Consider the following 22,369-nt stretch of genomic DNA (forward strand, 5'->3'; position numbering starts at 1 on the left):
CCTCTATTGCCAAATGCCCAGCCAAGTGGTTGATACCAAGTAACATCCCCCTTCATGCACAAGTGGCCTAGACAATCAGTATCACACCATCCTGTGTTCTTTAGGGTAACATTATAACGTATTGGCATTTGTATAGCACTCTCCTACCCCTTGCAATGCTCAAAACTATTTCAGGATGGGTGAGTAAGTTTCTGATGTGTTTGTATTATTTCTGTAATGTGTCATACCTATGAGAAGATTGTGAAGCACTCTGATTCTCATCAAGTTCCTGCAGTACTTCATAGCTCATCATTGAATGAGTGTTGGTTGTAGTTTGGCCTATATGGGCCATGTTTGGGGAGATGCATGAGGTTTGAATATAAGGCATAAGCATTGTATTCCAGCACATAAGCATGGCTTGTTGCAGAGAGTGTGAGAATAGACACAGTCTCACATGGAGATTCTTACCATCTTGGTCCTTCGTTGACTGGATCATAAGTTAAGACTGCCATTGATGTTCTTAAATGGTGTCTGCTAAGTTAGGCCAACTAGGGAGTACTATAAGAAGTATACCTAAGAACAACCAGACCTGCCCACTAGAGGGAACTGTTAAGCAGCCGGGCGTAGTATATGTAGTCCACCTTGGAACAATAGAAGACAAAACACACAGGAGCGCTGTTAAGCCATCACTGGAGTACTATATGCAGTTCATTCAGGTGTAGTAGGAGACCAACTATACTGGTTCAGTGTTAAGCAACTTGGTACTAATTATTTGAAGACCCCCCAGGTGGACAACGGAACAGCCCCACTGAAGGCACTGATAAGTACCCAAGGTGAACATTATGGTGTTCACTCTGGAGCGAAATATGATGGAAGCCCAGGCTAAACACAGGAGAAAGGGAGGGTGGACAGGGATTAGGATTGATTTTGTAGTCGCATAACTACCACTGGGCTACTCGCATCACCTTGTGAGGTAATGGGCTACTCACATCACCTTGTGAGTTAATGGAGAAGGTTGCGAGGTGCCAGGGAAACCAGTGGCGAAGTAATACACCTGAAAGCAAAAAACAAGAAACACCACTCAGCACAAATAACTTGAAGTATACAAAAAGCCTCACAATATTGACTGAATCAGAAAGTCTTTTCAAATCTGTTAATTACAGTTTTTAACCATATGCCCATAGAGTCTCACTTACAAACTCATTACAGCTCTTTTGTAGTGTGCTAAAAGCCAGAGGATAAGGTTAACTGTCCGGCCTAGCCACCAGATGTGAACAGACACCTAACTGATTCATCCTAAAACTGCAATACTTTGGGACAATATCATGCTTTGTGAATAAAGTTTTATCCAACCTTGTAACATTTTGACAATTGATTGTATTGTGAACAGCATGTAATGAGGTGAGGTGTCAAGGGAACTAACAAGTGGCTTCCTTCATTTTTGAGTACCTGCATATCAACTTTGTCTTTGTGAAGTTTTGATTAGCTTAGCACTTATGTCCTTGTTAGAAATGGGATCTCTGGTTGACTAAGGCTTGCACCAAAGCCAGGCAGAGACCACCACTCTAGTCAGTAAGAGTTACACGCCAAAGAAAACCCCTGTTCATCCCCTTGGTACCTTGGCACAAGCAGTCAGGCTTATCCTGGAGGCCATGTGTAAAGCATTTGCGCACGCACACAGCGACAACATCCCAGGCCCACCACAAAAGGAACTCCACACAAGGTTATATCAAACATAGCCTTTGTATTCTCCTAACACATTAGAATAGTAATCACATAATATACATTGTGCCACCTGGCACTAGGTCATATCTACAAGGGAATATATACACCTGACAGGGCCCACTGGACCACTGTCAGAACCATCACAGAGTGAACTTAGTAAAAGTAAAACATATCATAAACGTACAACCAGTGATCACTGGTAACCACTGTACTTAGCATCAGCCTGTAACATAAACCACATTATGCACAATATCACATTAGGCGCCAAACACATTGTACACCAACCTCATCAGTCTAACATCTTAGACCCTAAACTCCTAAGCATAACTCACATTAGGGGCATACATCACAGTGGAGTATAACCTCCCAAGCATAAACCATATTATGCAAATATCCTCTTACCTAAACTACAGTTAGAGGCATCAAACAGGGTGCGTAAATCATGCTACATGAATCACATTTCCTAGCACCACATAAATCACATTAGGGCCTGGCGTCCTATTAACCTAACAGTCCCCCTGGCAAACTGGCCATCTCAAAGGGAGTCAAATTCCCTATGTCCAAAAGTCAGGGCGCTCTGCCAATGCAGCAGAAGTCAAGGGTGCGCAATTTGCGCATACCTAAACGTTGCAGCTGGCAGTAAGTGCCGCGCAGCTGTGAAAGTATGGGGCAAAGGAGTGCATCGCACTCCTAACTCAAAAGACATGTCCCCAAAGAATAAATGTCCTAAACATAGCAGCTGGCACTAAGTGCTGCGCAGTTGTGAATCTCCCATGAAGGACTGGCACTCACTGTGCCCTCTGAACCCATGTCCAGAACGTTGCAGCTGTCCTCTGTTGGGTGGGGCAGCTGTGAATACACAAATAGGCCCTGGCACAACTGTGCCCTCTGGGCCTCACTGGGGCTCTATACCCAAATCTCCATTGGTGCAGCTGCCCTCTGCAAACAGGGCAGCTGGGATAAATAAACTGAAGGGGCCCTCGGGCCTATAACGAAATAAAATTGGCCTCAACGTTGCAGCTGCCCCCTAGCAAACGGGGCAGGTGTCAAATATATCTCAGGAAGTATGCACGGGCACCATGAGACCCCCTCTGGGGTCCAGGAACTCCTGTGCCCATCGTGGGAGCAGCCCGCAACGGAGGGACCGCCCAGGTATAAACCAATGTGCACTTGGGGCCCCCACTGGGACTCCTAACTCAACAAATGCTGCCTCACGATCGGCCCTACTCACCGGTCTCCTCTGGACTCAGGACAGGCGCCGGGATCCACTTCACTTCACCGGAGTGCTTGGCAGAGTGCAGTAGGAGAGCCCCCACTTCTCGGGGGCTCTCTCAATCATAGCGGCTGACATCGCAGGGCTCTCCCTTTACCATGGGAGCACCGCCAAACCGCTGCAGCACTTCTCCGGATTGCCGGGACCTCTCTCTCTGTGCGGCGGGCGGAAGTGGAGCCCTCCAAGCTCCAAGACGTAGGCAGGCCCCGCCCACAGTCAGGCGGATGCCCCTGGCTTCCGGGTCGCCGCGCGATTGCGGCGGCCTTTTCTCTTGGGCGGCAATGAAGGGTAGGTTCCCTCGAAATTAAAATCAATAGGCGGGGTGGGCTCCCGCTTACCACAGGCACCAGAATGCGGGTGGGCACCCGCAAGCCTCAAAGTAAAATAATCAGCTGAGATGCGGAGTGGGCTCCCGCTAAAGACACAAGGTGGGGGACTCCGTACTTTGGGGATTCCCTCTAACAGGGCTGCCGCTATGTTCTGCGAAGCCTACGCTTTCCATCAGTTGGGCAGTTTAAAAGATAGCGCTCCCAGGTGCAAGAAGCAAGAAAAGGCATCAGAATATAGCACTCACAGGGGTAGGAGCCACGGCTCCTTAGCAAAAAGTCCAGGAGAGCTTCAGAGGCATAGTTGGGCCCAGAGAGGCCAGCATACAGGGCCCTCCAGGAGGGAGGCAGCCACCATGGCGTTTCCTCCTGTGCCCCAGCAGCAGCAAGCCCCCACGAGTACAGGAACAAGAAGTGAACCTCTTCATGGGGTCGCAGCTCCTATATTTATATTAACATTTCCCTTTGTGTCACAGAACAGGGCTTGGGGATACCAGTCAGAACTGGTTTAGGGGAGATTTGGAGCCCCTTTTTTTGCCCAGCTCCTATCCCCTTTGTCAGGTGGGGGCCCAGTGATCAGACACACCACATGGGGTGGAGCCAGCATTGTACAGCCTGGGCACAGTCCTATTCAGAGTCATGGGATTTCTCCTCCCACCACTCTCAGCCCAGATGTCCCATTCAGCCTAGCCAACTCAACCTGCCCCTCCTGGAGCCACCCACACCTCTCAGCTCCTGTCACTCACAAGCCAGACATGCAATTCACATCAGGCAGGCAGACACATAGCACTCAGAAATGCCAACTTCTAAAAGTGGCATTTCTCCACCAGTCACCATAAATCTGCGCACACCGTTGCGCAGCATTTATCCTCACAAATTCACACATACTAAACTCAACCCTGAAATCTTCTCATACCAGGAGTTACCATGGACATTACCACCATGTCAGAGCTTAAGGCAAAAAGTTCAGGGATGAACCTGCCAAAAAGGGCGAAGTCCAACAGTCCTGAATAGATTCTAAATAGGGATCATATTTCTACTTCATTATTTTGTCTGTATTGGTACAGGTATACATGCTCACACATTGACAGATGACATTCAGCTTATTTTCAGGTGGAACTGACTGGTGGCTCTGCCCTAAATGACACCAGTAATGTTCAAACAATTTTCCATGTAGTGCAGAAGTGAGTGTTCTCAAACTGGTCGAGTCTTAATGTTGCTAAGAAAGATATGCTGCATGTTAGTGAAAACATCATTGCCATGCATTAAAATTCAAAACACATAAATACCAACTCTACTGAACGTCTGGGCACTGACTCCTTTTTAGTAATGTAGTCTCAGGCCAATGATGCACGAGTTTCACATTCTTATGTCAAGATAATCTGGTAAATGATCCTGTTTGTATCAGGATTGTACCTGCGACCCTTTGCAAATACTATTGTAGGCGGCAAACCTGATTATGGGAGTGCATTGTTGTCTTTCCTACTAAATCATTAATGTAGAGGTCACATAACTTTCAGAGCTTTGCAGTTTCTTGCCTAAGACCTCAATTACATCACACCACATGTCCCCAAACCTTAACAAAGGTCACTTGCTATCCACAAGGTGCATTAATCATTTGAAATGATTGATTCTTGTCTATACACCAGTGTTTGAAAGTACCACAAAATATTTGATGGACAAGCAGATAGGAGTTCTTTCTGTTGAATTTAAAATGTGGTTTCAGATGTCGTAAAAGATGTGCACGTTTGAAAATATCTGATTGAAGCAAAGCATACGGTAACATATAGATAGAGCTTGATTGCGTATTAAGTTTGAGCGTTCTACACATCTCCACGGACAGTGCTTTAATAACAGGATATCAAAAGCACTGCAGCAAACGTATAATTAAGCCCCAAAAACTATTTAGTTGAACCTGAATTCTCCTCAGCGAGTCCTAAATCTTATTCTTTATTAGATGTCAAATGTTTCCATAAAGGAAAAACATTTAGGGCCCGATTATGAGTTAGGCTGTGCGGGAGCGGGGCCGTCCTGTTGCCTCACCCCAAACCTGTGTGCTTTTTCAGTTACTAGCAGGTGGTTCTTTGGCTTTCCCAAGGCGGTGCCTTTGAAATAGGCACCGCAATGGGAACCTCAAAGGCAGTACCTGCACTGCATAGACTGGTGCAGTCCACCCCGTGCAGGTACTGGAGTGCATGCTAAGGGGTTCACAACATGTGCCTTCCTTGCATGCACCCCGTGGGCCAGAGGCAACAGGGGGCCCCCTTTGTTTTCTCTCTGCCACGGTTTTCAAGGAGGAGCACCCGCCATGAAAACAGCGGCGGAGAGAAAACGCGTACTATGCTTGTCGGGACCACGGTGGTACCGCCAAGCATATTGCGGCCTCAAGACCACCTCGCCGCCCTGGTGGTTGCTGTGGTTCAAATGCGGTTCGACCACCCTAGTTGTTATAGGGCCGGTGGAAGACCGCCCCGATGCGCCCCTGTGAGTCTGGCGGTCCATGAACCGCCAGACTCGTAATTAGGCCCTATGTCAGGGCTGTCCAGAATGACATAATATTTTAGCAATTTCGCTGTAAATGTTAAATGTTGTGAGACATTGCCCTGGGCCTTGATTCTATGAAATGTAGATAAAGAAATACTTTCGTGCAAACCACGTCGTCTTGAAATGTAAGTAAAAAGGGCTTTGCCCCAGATGTGCAAAGGATTTTAGTATTGCAAACTCTCTGCTATGTCAAATCAGAGGGTTTGCGGCCAGTAAAAAAAGGTTTTCTGTTGTACTGAACCCAATTAGTGATTCAGACTTTTTTTTCCCAAATTGATGAAAGTGTTTAGAAATTACTACTTATTTGCAATTTGGAAGGGGCAGGTTTAGGTTATCCCATTCAAAATATAAATCCGTAACCTATGTATCAGTGGTTTGCGACCATTATTCTGGTCTCAAATCATTGACTAGTTACCAACTCCAAAGTTCTATTGGTAACTGATTTGGAATGGACCCCCTTTGGACTACTTACATTTAGGAAATTATGATGGCAACTTCAAGGAGAGTAAGCAGTGGAATAATATTCTTTTTAAGCAACCCCATTTCTTTAAAAAACGTGTGTTCCTTTAAATAAAATTCAATTTTGAAATACTTTCACTGGGGTGGTTATCGCTTGTCCCATGCAGGCAACCGTCCGCGTGAAGGTAGCTAATCGAATAGGGCCACAATTTTCAACCCGCCTAATAAATATTAATTAGGCAAGTCGTTCTGCAAGCCCCGCTCATTCTTTGTTTTGCAACTTGACCTTTTAGTACATAGATATCAGAAATTATTGGTTACAAAAAGTTGCTGTATAGTTTGTAAGCACTTTTTGTGACCCGTGCATATGGCCCATAGTTTTGTGTTGCCTTCTTTCTTACGAAAGATCCAGTGTATGAAATACAAGCTATGTCTTTAACCCCTTCCCTGCGCATGACGGAACCACGCTGTCATGAGCCACGGGTGGCGTGTGCTCATGATGGCGTCGTTCCGTCATTCTGAGGCCGCTCCACCCACGTGGCACTGATTCCCTGTCTGTGCGGGCGAATTAGTGAGTGGGCGGGGTCGTGATGGAACCACGCCGTCATGAGCACAGCTCGCCCGTGACTCATGACGGCGTGGTTCCGTCACGAGCATGGCAGTACCGCGCTCACCCCCCACACCCCACCGGTGCCGCGGCGGAATTAGCGCCGTGGCCAAGGAGTTAAGCGAAGAAGCCAAAACGTCTAATATAGTTCGGGGGTTCGAAGTATATAGCATGCAAGAAATGAATATAAAATACATTTTCATTGTTACCTTTTATTGCTGTACATTAACATATTTAACATTTCAACGATGCCTAGTTTGCAGTTTGAAATTACATTTTCCTATGTACAATACCAAATTGTTGATTTCCCGGGAAAATGTTTAAGTGAGGGACAAAATATGTTGAATGACAACATGCAACCATTTTGAGGTTTATTGACTACCAGCCTTAGCCTTGGATCAACAGTGTTGTCCACTTATTGGTCTTAACATCTGTTCTGATCGCTGTTTGCATGGAAAAAAGTGAAATGTTACCCACAGAAGATGCTTTCATGGAAGGACAGAGGCTAAAAAAACGCGTCACAAAAACATCTACTCAAAGCAATGAAATGCCAAATCTCGACTGCAATATAATTTCTTTATGTAATATTTCTACCTGTTTAATATCCTGCATCTATGGAGATAATTATGCAAGACTGACGTTTTGGCAGTCTATGTTGTTGAGTGAAGTTTTAGCTGTCTGTTCTTCCAGATCTTTTGAAAGTTCTTCAACCTAGCTCCATTTCTAATGACATTGTAAGTTACAAACAACCATTCTTTATCCCTGAATGCTAAGTGATCCATAGCTAGAAGGTTAAAGTTACTGACGCAACCATTTAAAATACTTAGGATCACCAAGAGAGCATGGAACATGGATGTCTCTCTCATTACTGTCTGTTACCATGATCAAAAAGTCCTACCGTTTGTCGTTTATGTCCTACCCATTTTGGGCTTGATGAGGAAGTCTTCTAATCTCAACAGTATTGCTGATATTTGCCAGCCTGTTTCCCAATTCTGACAACTCTTGTTGATGGCTCGTGAAAAAATATATGCCCGTCTGCAGGCTACGCAGCCTATACACCCGTGCATCCCGCCTTGCCAAATCCTATTTTTGGGGCAGAATGCCACCCAGTGACATATAAATGTTTTTCGAAGTGCTATTCCTAGATTTCAGGAATCCATTGGGGCTGGCAAAGAAAACTGATTTTCTGTATCCCCTTAACCCTCGAATCTCCTCATTCTATTAAACGTTAGGGAAGATGGATCCCCAATTACATAGGGTGAGTAATTAAATATTATGGGAAGTTTGGTAGGGTAATGTTTTTCATGAGGTCTGGCTTACCACAAGGGTGACATCAGGAGTGAATTGTAATATGTGACGTTATTCTCTATGGATGCAAGCGACGGGTGTAGGTTAAATTTCTGCCATTGGGTCTTAGCAACTTCATAATTTACGTATGTGGTAGTGTCCCGATGTGTTACAAAAGAGCAGGGTTTCTCAACTTGTTGTTACTTTTTTGCTGCCAAACAAATAATTGTTTTTTCTTGCATGAGAAGCCACCTATAGGGAGTAATCCGCTGGATAGCACTTTTCCTTGTTTCCTCGAGCCAAAGCTTTTACATACTGCTCCCTTTGGACCATTGTTGATTGACAGTGGGGATTCCATTTGGTCTTTGGATATAACATTTTACATCTGTTACCCAGTGTTGTTTGATTGACAGCCCCTTGAGCAACCAGCATGATGTTGATCTTCCTCTGGGAACTCGTTGAAAATAGACTTCATGTAAGGCATTTAGTTTGGCATTATATTTGTATATGTGTATATTTGCTGCCTGTCCCACTGCCTTCCCTTGCAGTTTAAAGGATGAATCAATACAATAAATGTTCTCTTTCAGAACACTCAAATTGTTTTTCGCCTGTTTTGCTTTCTGAGCATTTCTTTGCCAATAATTCTTTTTAGACAGGAGAAACCAGTGAGCCGTAAGTGGCCCCTTTATTTTTCTTTGTATGTTGTATATGACCAATTAAGTCAGAGGACATCCCAACTCTGTTTTAATCGTGTGCTATGTCCCCACAAATACATTTCAAGGTGTCATAGAAGCATTTTTATTCACTTTCACTTGTCACTCATTTTGCACTGAAAAAACCCCACTCCGCTCTAATTCGGGCACCATAGCACACCCGGGAGGCATTCCGCCCCTTGGGTAGGAAACCTATAATGAAGCATGCCACCAACTAGGTTGGTGGGTGAGGGTTCTTTTTAAAAAAGGAATTGCTTCCTTTTTTTCACCTCATTAAGCATTAATCCTTCCCTGGAATTACTCTTTTTTTTGTTGACTGTGTTAATCTTAAGGGGACCAGGAGTAGTTTCTTTATATCCTTCTCTTTTTGTGTTTAGTCGTATATACTTCAGGCACCAGACCACCCAATTTTCTATTCAAGAATACTGGATTGATCATTTAACATTCTGATCACAAATTCTGTGCTGCCGCCTGAAATCAGACTACATTAAGTTCTAGAAAGAGATGATACACAAAATGAAGTGAAACTCTTCAAATCCAAGTCAAAATTAGATGCTCAACATGATCATGCACACCTTGAAAATATGGTTCGAGGCATGTGGGCTGCTAAATTCATATCTTTTGCATAGATCGCCGCCTAGTGTTGGGTCCGGATGATCGCACATTGTTGTCCTGGAAGAGTCTTCGAAGTATCCTGAGATAGGTGGCTCCTCCCCTGGACTACAGTGCGCATGGGCATCGGCTCCATCCCCAGATTGTTTTTTTCCGCCATTGGGTTCGGATGCGGTCTCGACGTCTCTCTGTCGGAACCGAGAAAACTTACTTTTTTAAGGTCAAAAGACCTTCGTTACTTACGTCGGTATTGTTTGCGTGCGGTCTCGTGTTTCTCCCGTCTCTTCGAGGCGGAATCTGCGGAGTCGAGTTACTCTTCGGACATCGAGGCCTTCTCATCGCAGCAAGACCGCGACTTTTTCAACATGGACCGGAGCCCGTTTAAATACTGTCCCGTCTGTGGGTCCAAATACCCACATATCGACGTGCACCCGGTCTGCAATAAATGCCTCTCGCCGGACCATAACGAGCAGAACTGCATGGCCTGCTCCAAGTTCCGGTCAAAGAAAACGCTCAAGCTTCGGCGCGCGGTGCGCCTCGAGGCCCTGCAGGCGGCCCCGGCACCCGATAACATCTTCGACGACCCAGAAGACGAGAGCCTAAGCCATCATCTTCAAATCTCACCACCTGCGACGGAGGTCGAAGCCGATCCCGACGAAGACGACGGGGCCATAGAACAAGACCTTGAATACGTCGACGAGGTAGGGGACGTCGAAGAAGTTTATGGGGCCGCGGAAGATAGCTCAGGGGATGAGCTATGCCCCGACAGTTATACGGATCAGGCTCAGGTCACGGGATCGCCTCTCGGCCTTACCCAAGACCCTGCCCCGCCTTCACGCCCGGCCACGGACACACCTGCGGGGGCTACACAGCCCATATCGAAACCGAAACTGAAACCAACGGTATCGACTGCCCCTAAAATGGCCGACGCCAAATCAAAACCGAAACTACCGGATTCGAGTGCACCTAAGATGGCGGACGTTCCATCAAAGACGCCAAAGCCTGTTACCTCATCGGCTCCGTCGACCTCCGGGCCACCGAAGCCGAAGAAGACTGTCGACTCAACAGTGCCGAAGTTATCGGAGGGGGATGCGTCCTCAAAGAAGGTCGTCCGTCAAGGGTCGACCGGAGCGGCGCAGACGAAGTCCGCAAAAGTCGTCGACAAACACTCGGTGCCGACAGGGGCACCGCTAGCCGGACGCATAGTCGAGGCGGAGTCTACGAAATCCCTCGGATCCAAGAGCGGAGGCTCGACTCATAGGCCCAAGGACTCCGGGTCTAAAGCTGCGGCATCGACGTCTAAGCCTCCAAAAGAGCCCCAGAAAGTCGGGGGCGGCGGCCCGCTGGCGGACTCCTCGTCGGCGCCAGGTGCCTCGGCGGGTGGAACATCACAAATCGTCAGTTCATTGCAACGGATTCGTGGGAAGGCTACTGCGACGTCGGCTTCCGTGCCGTCGCACCAGAAGATACTGGACGTGCCTGCGAAGCCTACTGCCAAGCTCTTATACATTCTGCCGCCGAAGGAAGCCCCGAAAGCCTTTGCCCAAAAGACGGCGCCGAAGACATCAGAATCTTCAACGTCTAGCGGTCTATCGGGTCGACAACACGACTCAGGAGACGAATCTGAGCGTTTTATCGATGCAGACACTGGAAGGCTGACTCTTTATAAGAGGAAAATCACTTCCCTGCCAGTGGACTCCTATATTATTCCACTGAAGAAGAAAAGGCCTACACAAGACATTCCTGCCCTGGTTGAACCTATCCAGCCTCCGCCTAGGAGAAGTCCAACACCTTCCCCTGACCACTCTGGGGGAGAGGAGGAGGGACTGGATGACCAGTACAATTTCCCCATCAATGACCCTGATGCACAACAGGATTCCTATGATGACGCTGGTGACCAGGGACACCAACCTGTGGGGCAAGACCCACAGCTTTTCAGTGCACGGGCATCCCCAACAGAGGATTCTGCAGGATTTAATGCACTAATCGAACGGGCAGCTGCTAATCATGACGTGGACATGCATGCTGACCCAGTGGAGGAAGACTTTCTATTTGACACTTTCTCTGTCTCTGAAAGAACAGTCAAGACTCTCCCTATGCTAAAGGGGGTCCTTAAACATGCTGCAGAGATCTTTAAGGAGCCTACCAGAGCGAGAGTGGTCAACCCACGCATCGAGAAGAAATACAGACCGGCTCCTGCAGACCCCGCATATATTCGGGGACAGTTGCCTCTTGACTCTCTGGTGGTCGCAAATGCCCGCAAACGGGCCATCTCCCAAACGACTGGTGAAGCTCCTCCCCCAGACAAGGAGTCCAAAGTGCTTGAGGCAGGGGGCAAAAGAATAGCTGCGCAGGCTGCCAATTTCTGGCGTATTGCAAATACACAGGCGCTATTGGCACGTTATGATAGGGCGCATTACGACACCCTAGAGCAACTTTTACAACACCTGCCTACGCAGTTTCAAGAGGGTACCAAACTGCTCATAGAGGAGGGAAAACTCATCTCCAACGCAGCAATAAAGTGTGCACTTGATGCCGCAGACACAGCAGCTAGGGCTATTAACACTAGCGTCATGCTAAGACGACAAGCGTGGCTACGCATATCAGGGTTTAAACCAGACATTCAAACAACCATACTCAATCAGCCCGTCAATCCTGATAGACTGTTTGGTCCTGATGTTGACACCACCCTCGAAAAGATTAAGAAGGACAACGAAACGGCTAAGTCTATGGGGGCCCTTCAGTCACAACAATTCCGGGGCAACACTTTTCGTCGCTTAGGTGCACGTGGGGTCACCCGAGGACAGATGGGTCAACAATCACAGTTCACTAGAGGTGGAGCACAGTCCTCGTACCCCAAGCAGAATAAAGGGGGTTATCGAGGAAACAGCACCAGGGGACGTGGCAGAGGAAACAACAACTCCCGTTCCTCTGCCCCAAACAAACAGTGACTCTCTGTCACTGCCCCCCGACCATTTAACACCTGTCGGGGGGAGACTCCAGCAGTTCCTGCCAGTCTGGACAAACATCACCACAGACAGGTGGGTAAGACAACTTGTCCAGTACGGTTATTGTCTAGAGTTAACGTCCACTCCACCCAACATTCCACCAAGGCAACGGCCTATGTCCGCAGAGCACTTGCACTTATTGCAGCAAGAAGTAGTGGTGATGCTGCAAAAAGGCGCAATCGAGCTCGTGCCAGTGGAGGAGGAAGGCACAGGGGTCTACTCCCTGTACTTCCTTATTCCAAAGAAGGACGGATCTCTCAGACCCATTCTAGATCTGCGCCCCCTCAACCTGTATATACTATCGGAACATTTCCATATGCTTACACTGCAACAGATTCTTCCCTTGCTGAACCAAGGGGACTTCCTAGCAACCTTAGACCTCAAGGATGCTTATTTCCACATACCACTACACCCGTCCCACAGAAAGTATCTCAGGTTCACTATCCAAGGCAGGCATTATCAGTTCAAAGTCCTTCCCTTCGGAGTGACCACCGCCCCCAGAGTGTTTACCAAGTGTCTGGCGACGGTAGCGGCGCACCTCAGGAGGCAGAACATCCATGTCTACCCCTACCTAGACGACTGGCTCGTTCAAGCCAAGTCGGAACAACAGTGCGCCGCGGACATGTCGACTACCATTCACCTCCTTCACAATCTGGGCTTCTCGCTGAACTACCCAAAGTCGCACCTTCAACCAGCACATGTGCGGCAGTTTCTGGGTGCGACGATAAATACCCTGACGCCCATGGCTCAGCCAAACAAGGTCAGGATAGACAGCATGCAGTCTCTAATCCAAAGGTTCAGACCACAACACTCGCTTCCAGCGAGAGTGTTCATGCAGTTGATTGGCATGATGGCCTCCTGCATCTTCATAGTCCCTCACGCAAGGTTACATATGCGTCCGCTCCAGGAGTGCTTAGCAAATCAGTGGACACAGGCTCGGGGACAAATGACAGACCTAGTGTTGGTTACCAGTCGGGCGTACAACTCTCTGCATTGGTGGAATCCACACAACCTTTGCAAGGGCCGACTGTTCCAGGAGCCAGTGCCACAGATTATCCTGACAACGGACGCATCTCTCCAGGGATGGGGAGCTCATCTGCTCACTTACACAGTGCAGGGACTATGGACGACGCAGCAACAGAAGATGCACATCAACTATCTGGAACTGATGGCAATCTTCATGGCGCTCAAGTCCTTCAATGTACATCTGTGCAACAAGGTAGTGTTAGTCCGGACGGACAACATGACAGCGATGTACTACATTCAAAAGCAGGGAGGCACCCACTCGCCGCAGCTGTCTCATCTGGCTCAGAGCATGTGGAAGTGGGCCATTCAGAGGAACATTTTCCTCATGGCAGAACACCTCCAAGGCAAGGACAATCAGATGGCGGATCTGCTCAGCAGATACAGCCATCAAATGCTCGAGTGGGAGTTACATCCATCAGTACTCCGCCCGTACTTCCAGCAGTGGGGTCATCCAGAGATAGACCTGTTTGTCACAAGCGAAAACGCAAAATGCCAACACTTTGCCGCCAGGTTCCCTCACCCACAGTCGCAGGGGAATGCGATATGGATGAACTGGTCAGGCAAATTTGCGTACGCTTTTCCACCAGCACCTCTAATACCGCTGGTGGCAAGAAAGCTAAGGCAGCACTCGATGACACTCATCCTAGTTGCTCCAACGTGGGCACGCCAACCATGGTACACCACGTTTCTGGAACTCTCAGTGGTGCCGCATCAAAGGCTGCGCCTAACACCCAGGCTCTTGACGCAGAACCATGGAGACATTCAGCATCCAGATCCGCAACAGCTCAACCTGGCGATCTGGCTCCTGAAGTCCTAGAGTTTGGCTACCTTCACCTACCTCCAGAATGCATGGACATCATCAAGGAGGCAAGGAAGCCGACTACCAGAGCATGCTATGCTGCAAAATGGAAGCGTTTCGTCCTTCACTGTACAGCCAATAACATAAACCCGCTAGATGCATCTATCCCTAACATCATTTGCTATCTATTACATCTTTACAAGTGCAATCTAGCGTACACTTCCATTCGGATACATCTATCCGCCATAGCAGCTTATCTTCAGAACAGGCAACATCTCTCTGTCTTCAGGGTGCCTGCCATTAAAGCCTTCCTTGAAGGTCTGAAACGAGTCATTCCCCCAAGAACACCGCCAGCTCCGGTGTGGAACCTCAATGTGGTCCTCACCAGGCTGATGGGACCACCTTTTGAGCCACTGCACTCGTGTGAACTCCAGTTCCTAACATGGAAAGTGGCTTTCCTTATTGCTATTACGTCACTAAGATGTGTCAGTGAGCTGCAAGCGCTCACAATCCAAGAGCCATTCATACAAATTTATCCAAATAGGGTGGTACTACGTACTAACCCCAAATTCCTTCCGAAGGTGGTGTCACAGTTTCATCTCAACCAAACTATTGACTTGCCCGCATTCTTCCAAAACCCACAAACGGTGGCGGAAAGAATGCTCCATACTTTGGACGTTAGGATGGCGTTGATGTACTATATTGACAGGACACAACACTTTAGGAAAACAAAACAACTTTTTGTTGCCTTCTCGCCACAGCACAAGGGCAACCCTATTTCCAAAGCAGGAATAGCCAGGTGGATTGTTAAGTGCATCCAGATCTGCTATCAAAAGGCTAAACGTACCTTAACAATACCCCCAAGGGCGCACTCCACACGCAAATTGGGGGCATCCATGGCTTTCCTGGGGAACATTCCTTTAGAAGACATTTGCAGAGCAGCCACATGGGTTACACCGCATACCTTTACAAAACACTACTGTGTTGATGTGCATTCCAAGCAGCAGATTATAGGTAGGGGGGGTTTGACCCAGTGGAAGGTACAGGGACCTGGGTAGTTAAGTAAGTAAGGAGAAGGGGTCCCAGTAGCAATGGAACATAAAACCACACAATTGAAAAATAATCAAGAACACATAAGTTGAAACCACATTGTTTACTTCACAATGGGAATGCGTATCGAATATGCAGAGATAAATACACACAATAATAGATCACTCGTTTAGGTGGTGCCCCAAGGAGGGAGGGGGATGGGATGGTGTAGTGAAGGTGGGGAATTAGTGAGGAAGAAAGTGGCGATTCATAAGTGACAGTTAAATCAGCAATTGTCAATCGTTCGACAGAGTTACACACTATGTACAGAAAAAGTAAGACACAAAATGTTCATAAGAATGTTCGAAAAAAGTCATCCTCCAAGTTATCCAATAAATGCAAACAATGGGGAATGGAGATGACACACGGAAGTGGATATCGACGTTTCGACCCTCAGGGATGCAGATATCAGTGGGTATCTTGCTGGGGGGTCTTCATCAGGACTGGAGGGACACACAACCTAGTAGATATATAGAAATATATATACGTCGTAAATACGGGATAGAACTCCCTGTATATAGTTCAAACAAAGTAGCACATCTACACACCAGGGTTAAGACGAAGTAAATGAATTAAAATCCCATACATTCGGTTGGGACACTATAACTGCTAACAATGGCGTTATATTGGGGTGTCAGTATAAATTTACACTGGTCATGAGCAAGTGGCAAAAAGCTAGATCCAACAAGGTGGATGGGGGCACGATGGCACTAGAATAGTTGGTGCTGGGTGAGGCCTGGTAAACAGAGTGCCAGACCAAGGAACGTGTCACCCGCAACAAGACTTACAGATGGTAGCCGACATCAACACATCAGAGGTACCAACCCACCCTCGGCTACGCCTTCTGGGAGGAGCTCCTCCAGACACAGCCAGCCCTGTTGTCAATATATCGAAGGAAACTCTAAATGACGATGAAATCAGAATATTGGAAAAAGGCCTTTCCTATGTCCCTACCAGCCACCCTGATTCTTTTGCGATTCGCACTGAATTATTTAAATTTTTTCGCAAAATCAGATTGAAATATTTCTTCAGAAATTCTGCACCCAGTGTACAATCATCTGTTACTGGCCTTAGACCTCCTTCGACCTTTGTTCCTTTCAGCACTGCTATGTCACACAAGATTTTGGCATACGAATCTGTTGTACTACGGGACGTCCTGCAACTTCTAGGAACCAAAGGCTACACCAGATTCAACACCAGTAAAAATGAGAAATTGGCCCTACAATCATTATCTCAGAACACCAAATTTGTCATCAAACCGGCCGATAAGGGTGGTGCCATTGTGGTGCAGGATGCCAACTCTTACGAATTAGAAATTCTCCGCCAACTAAATGACGGCACCAGTTATCATCTTTTACGAGCAGACCCTTCCCAGGCAATTGCGCGTGAAATTCTTGAAATCACAACAGCTGGCTTAGACCAAGGTTTCTTATCCGAACTTGAGTTCAAGTTTCTGAACAAATCACACCCACGGCTGGCAACCATTTACACCTTACCCAAGATACATAAATCAATGGTTGACCCCCCTGGTAGACCTATAGTATCTGGTTGTGGCTCGATCCTTGAGCCTCTGGGACAATACATCGACTTTTTTCTGAAGCCTATTGCAGAGGCCACCCCGGCCTACCTGCGTGACACAATGCACACCATAAACATCGTGGAACGACTACCCTTTGATGTGAACCAACAACTCTTAGCTACATGCGACGTTGTGTCACTGTACACATGTATCCCTCAACAGGAAGCCCAAATGGTTATTGCTCGCTGCTTACATCAACGACCTTCCCCGGTCCAAGTACCTACGGAGTTTATAGTGGCTCTGCTACGTATAGCAATGACGAAGAACTTTTTTATCTTTAAGGATAAATTTTATATGCAAACATCGGGAGTAGCCATGGGAGCGCCTTTTGCCCCGGACGTAGCCATTTTATACATGGCTGCCTTCGAACAGGACACGGTACTTAATTCCATCAATCCATTCAGAGACCATCTTGGTCTCTGGATGAGATACATAGACGACATCTTACTGATCTGGCAAGGCAATTTGGAACAACTGATGCGGTTTTTTGAATGGTTGAATGCTCAGTCCCAATTTTTAAAATTCACCATTCAATCTGACAACCACCAAATCAATTTTTTGGATCTCACTATCTATGAGAACACAGGGCACTTATTGACCAGACTTTACCGCAAACCTGCCTAAAGGAATTCCCTTCTGCACTACGGCAGTCACCACCCTCGAGCACTGCGGGATAACCTGCCATTCGGGCAATTTCTACGCCTACGCCGAAATTGTTCCACCAAAGAACACTATTTTACCGAATCAGAAGATCTCAAGCAGAGACTCCTAAGCAGAGGCTACCCTAAACAGTTGGTCAAGAGGGCGAGAAAAAGAGCCTGGTTCTACCCTCGCGATGAGTTACTGGTTCCCAAAACCGACAATGATCAGACTGAACAGAGACTTGTGTGCGTTACTACGTTTAACACCAAGAGCAATAAAATAAAACGCATCATCAACAACCATTGGGAATTGATATCGGATGATATCAAGCAAACAGAACTACCATTACATGCTTTCAAAAAAGCACGGAGTGTTAAAGATCATGTGGTCCGCTCTCTCCTCAGGACCTCTGAGGCCCCCACCATCAACACCATGTGGAACCTACCTCCTATCCTGGGCCATTTCCGATGTGGGTGTTGTAAAGCTTGTGACTGTACAATACAGACCAAAGAATTCACATATCGCCATCACAAGATTCCACTCAAGAGTCACACAAATTGCAACACGGTCAATGTCATCTACGCCATCCTATGTCCGTGCAATTTGTTATACATTGGTCAGACTCAGCAGAAAGCCAAAACCAGGATACTCCAACACATGAGCAGAATTCGCTGCCAAGTCCAAGGTGCCCCCATGGTCGACCATTTCTCCTCAGCAGGTCATTCTCCTGAATGTATGAAATGGGTGATCATTGAACGAGCCATACTGGGACCCCGGGGCGGGAACATTGCAGACATCCTAAACACACGTGAACTTAGATGGATGCTGACTTTTGACTCAATCGAATCAGGGCTCAATGAACAAGACAGTTCCTTTTCGCAATTGGCTTGTCTGACTTAGTGCTTCTCCTGGTCTTATTAACAGTGGCCTTTACCCGCATGTGCGAGGTACGCCACCACTCTGTATGTCCCAGCATTAGTTTATTGTAATCGTTCATGGCCTTTACCCGCTTGTGTGTGGTACGCCGACTGTATCTATGCTATCTAAATGTACTAGCGGTCTTTAACATCTTTACTGTGAATTTTATTGTTCCGTCTATTATGTGCACTATCCGATTATGTCATACTGTGTAGCTAACTATGACACAATTTCCCTTTGTTTACTCATTCACCCGGGTTTCCTGCCGCTCCTTTTTAGTTGCACGGACCTTTGCTGTGCACCCCCTTGGGACTTGATCTGTCCACGTCTGTTGACTCATCTGCCCGCTTAATACGCGGGACTCCTGGTGCTTAAAACGATCTTTGCCCAGTACTTCCCTATGTAGGGTTCATGTCCTTGGCAATTGTCCACACCGACAATTTGCGTCAGAGTCACCATTCTTACACATTGCCTCTCTGAGCTCAGCCTCGCTTGCCACCACGGAGGATATCTACTATGTCCATTGTTTATATGTCGCTTAGCAACGACATCCAGTTTGCTTACGTCCACACCATGTGACTCTACCACGTGACTGTGTTGCCACGGTGATTTCAGCAATCCCGGAAACCCGCACCGCCTTGGAGACGCCAACCCGCGATCTGAGATGGATTCATTCCAAGACCGGTAAGCAGCAAGCATGGGCTTGGTATGTAAATCTGCAGCAGGTTTTCAGGTGTCTGTGCGCTCACACGACATACACCGACATTTCAAAATGTACTCCGTGTTTTTCCCAGGAGACCGCCTCTTGTGAGCTTCCCTACCTGACTGATCCCGGTAACCCGCACCGCCTTTAAGACGCCAATCCGCGATCGGAGACGGATTAATTCCAAGACCGGTAAGCAGTGCGCTTGTTGTGCCAGACTGCAACTGGTTTTCATATGTCTGTGTGTCCACACGACATACACCGATAATTCATTATGCAATTCATGTTTTCCCCACTAGACCGCCATTGTCGAGCTACCTGACTGTCTCATTCAATTATCTTTGCCGGATTCATCCGTTTCATGATATCGGGGTAAGTCCGTATCCCTCCCTCTCTGCCCCACTCACTGTGCTGACGCCATTCGCGCCATTTTCCCTAATACACCTCTACCTCATTTCTAGATAGAAGTGTACCACGAAGATATCCACTACTCCATTTCCTATCCGGTACCACCTTACCACGTTTGGTGCCTATGACGGTGAGTTTTTCCAACCACCACCACCCTTTCTTGCCCTGCAATTTGCAAGGTACGCATTTCAACCTTGGATGTATTTATTTCACAGATCATCCAGGGGTTCTCTCTGCTCAATTGATTCGGTCTTGCAGATACCACTACTGTGGTAAGTACTTCCTACTCCTACCTCTACCTTGCAAGTCCGGTATATGTACATTCTAATGCAGTCCCCATTGTCCTTTTGGCCTTTCCTTGGTCTGGCACTCTGTTTACCAGGCCTCACCCGGCACCAACTATTCTAGTGCCATCGTGCCCCCATCCACCTTGTTGGATCTAGCTTTTTGCCACTTGCTCATGACCAGTGTAAATTTATACTGACACCCCAATATAACGCCATTGTTAGCAGTTATAGTGTCCCAACCGAATGTATGGGATTTTAATTCATTTACTTCGTCTTAACCCTGGTGTGGAGATGTGCTACTTTGTTTGAACTATATACAGGGAGTTCTATCCCGTATTTACGACGTATATATATTTCTATATATCTACTAGGTTGTGTGTCCCTCCAGTCCTGATGAAGACCCCCCAGCAAGATACCCACTGATATCTGCATCCCTGAGGGTCGAAACGTCGATATCCACTTCCGTGTGTCATCTCCATTCCCCATTGTTTGCATTTATTGGATAACTTGGAGGATGACTTTTTTCGAACATTCTTATGAACATTTTGTGTCTTACTTTTTCTGTACATAGTGTGTAACTCTGTCAAACGATTGACAATTGCTGATTTTACTGTCACTTATGAATCGCCACTTTCTTCCTCACTAATTCCCCACCTTCACTACACCATCCCATCCCCCTCCCTCCTTGGGGCACCACCTAAACGAGTGATCTATTATTGTGTGTATTTATCTCTGCATATTCGATACGCATTCCCATTGTGAAGTAAACAATGTGGTTTCAACTTATGTGTTCTTGATTATTTTTCAATTGTGTGGTTTTATGTTCCATTGCTACTGGGACCCCTTCTCCTTACTTACATTCCAAGCAGCAAGCAGCTGTTGGACAGGCTGTTCTCAAGACATTTTTTCAGGTTTCTGCAGCTGGCACGGGCAACCGCCGCTAATGGAGGGACTGCTATATATTCTATGCAAAAGATATGAATTTAGCAGCCCACATGCCTCGAACTGAATATGCTACTTACCAGTATGCATCTGTTCTTGGCATGTAGGGCTGCTAACATTCATATCGCCCACCCTCCTCCCCGGTGTCTGTCGCAGCTGCACACATACTCTTGCATTCAATCATTAGCATGGACATCCTTTACACTTTTCACTCCATCTCTGCCACAATGGCTAAAAACAATCTGGGGATGGAGCCGATGCCCATGCGCACTGTAGTCCAGGGGAGGAGCCACCTATCTCAGGATACTTCGAAGACTCTTCCAGGACAACAATGTGCGATCATCCGGACCCAACACTAGGTGGCGATCTATGCAAAAGATATGAATGTTAGCAGCCCTACATGCCAAGAACAGATGCATACTGGTAAGTAGCATATTCATTATCTCACATGGGATTAAACATGTTCCACTTATTTTAAAATAAAGTGCATGGTGCCTGGCCAAAACAAGAGGTGTTTAGCTATGTCAGCTTGACTTCACATTACAAAAAAACAATAATATTTACTTTTTGTTGTTTATAATCACATTTATTACTTAGGGTTTTAGCTGATATGGTGTTTACTTTTTAGAATGGCTATTTTTTCTAGCCTGGATCAGTCCTGATTACAGCCACGAAATAAAATACCAGGGCCAATGGACAGTCACTGCTTTCTTACAGGAATATAACATATGCCACTGCAGCCCCATTGGTGGCTAGCCATCCTTAGTAAAAATGTAGGCACTCCCCGCCAAAGTTTGGAACTGCAGGATTAGTTTTGAATTGCACTGCTTTACCATTTCATCCAAAGCTTACTCTCTTTCCCAGAATGTCGTGCAGTTCTGAAAAGGTAATGCAGAACTGTCCAAGGAACCCTGGCATGGAGTCCATTGCCAAGGAGGCTCTGAATCAAGACAAACTACATAAGTAAATAATCTTACTGTCCTACTATTTTGAAAACACCATTCTCCCATTTCCTCATTGAAGGAGCTCCTGTAGGTGATTTAGTTCAAAGAGCTGCGGTATGGAAGTTTGATTTATCCTATATTGGATCTTTCATAGATTCACATGCTTGGATCATTCCCCGCCGTCGAAGTAGGAGTCCCATGGTATTATAGTGAAGCATTTTGTATAACTAACATAGGGTATAATGGCACTAGGCCATAAGTTTAATAGCCTATTAATGTCCTTTAAAACAAAAGGACCAAACTTTAACTATGATCAATCAGGTCGTAGCCCCCTCCAGAACACTCCCAAGAGAGGCTGATTCCCTCAGAATGTCACCACATGTCTGTGGAGGGAATCTCCCTGAGCTCTGCTCAGTTTTTTTCTTCTACAAACTATTTTCAACCTCATTACTCCAGTATGTCTAACAGAAAAGTCTTTTTCGACCCCGCAAGTCCTGTG

General features: G+C 46.8%; 1 protein-coding gene across 2 annotated transcripts in view; it reads left to right on the forward strand.

Annotated features, from left to right (window-relative positions):
- Positions 1 to 22,369, forward strand: part of ASCC3 (activating signal cointegrator 1 complex subunit 3) — a 2,002,173-nt gene that overhangs the window by 914,067 nt on the left and 1,065,737 nt on the right. The window lies entirely within an intron of this gene.

Source organism: Lissotriton helveticus, chromosome 6 (assembly GCF_964261635.1).
Source record: "Lissotriton helveticus chromosome 6, aLisHel1.1, whole genome shotgun sequence".
Lineage (NCBI taxonomy): Eukaryota > Metazoa > Chordata > Amphibia > Caudata > Salamandridae > Lissotriton > Lissotriton helveticus.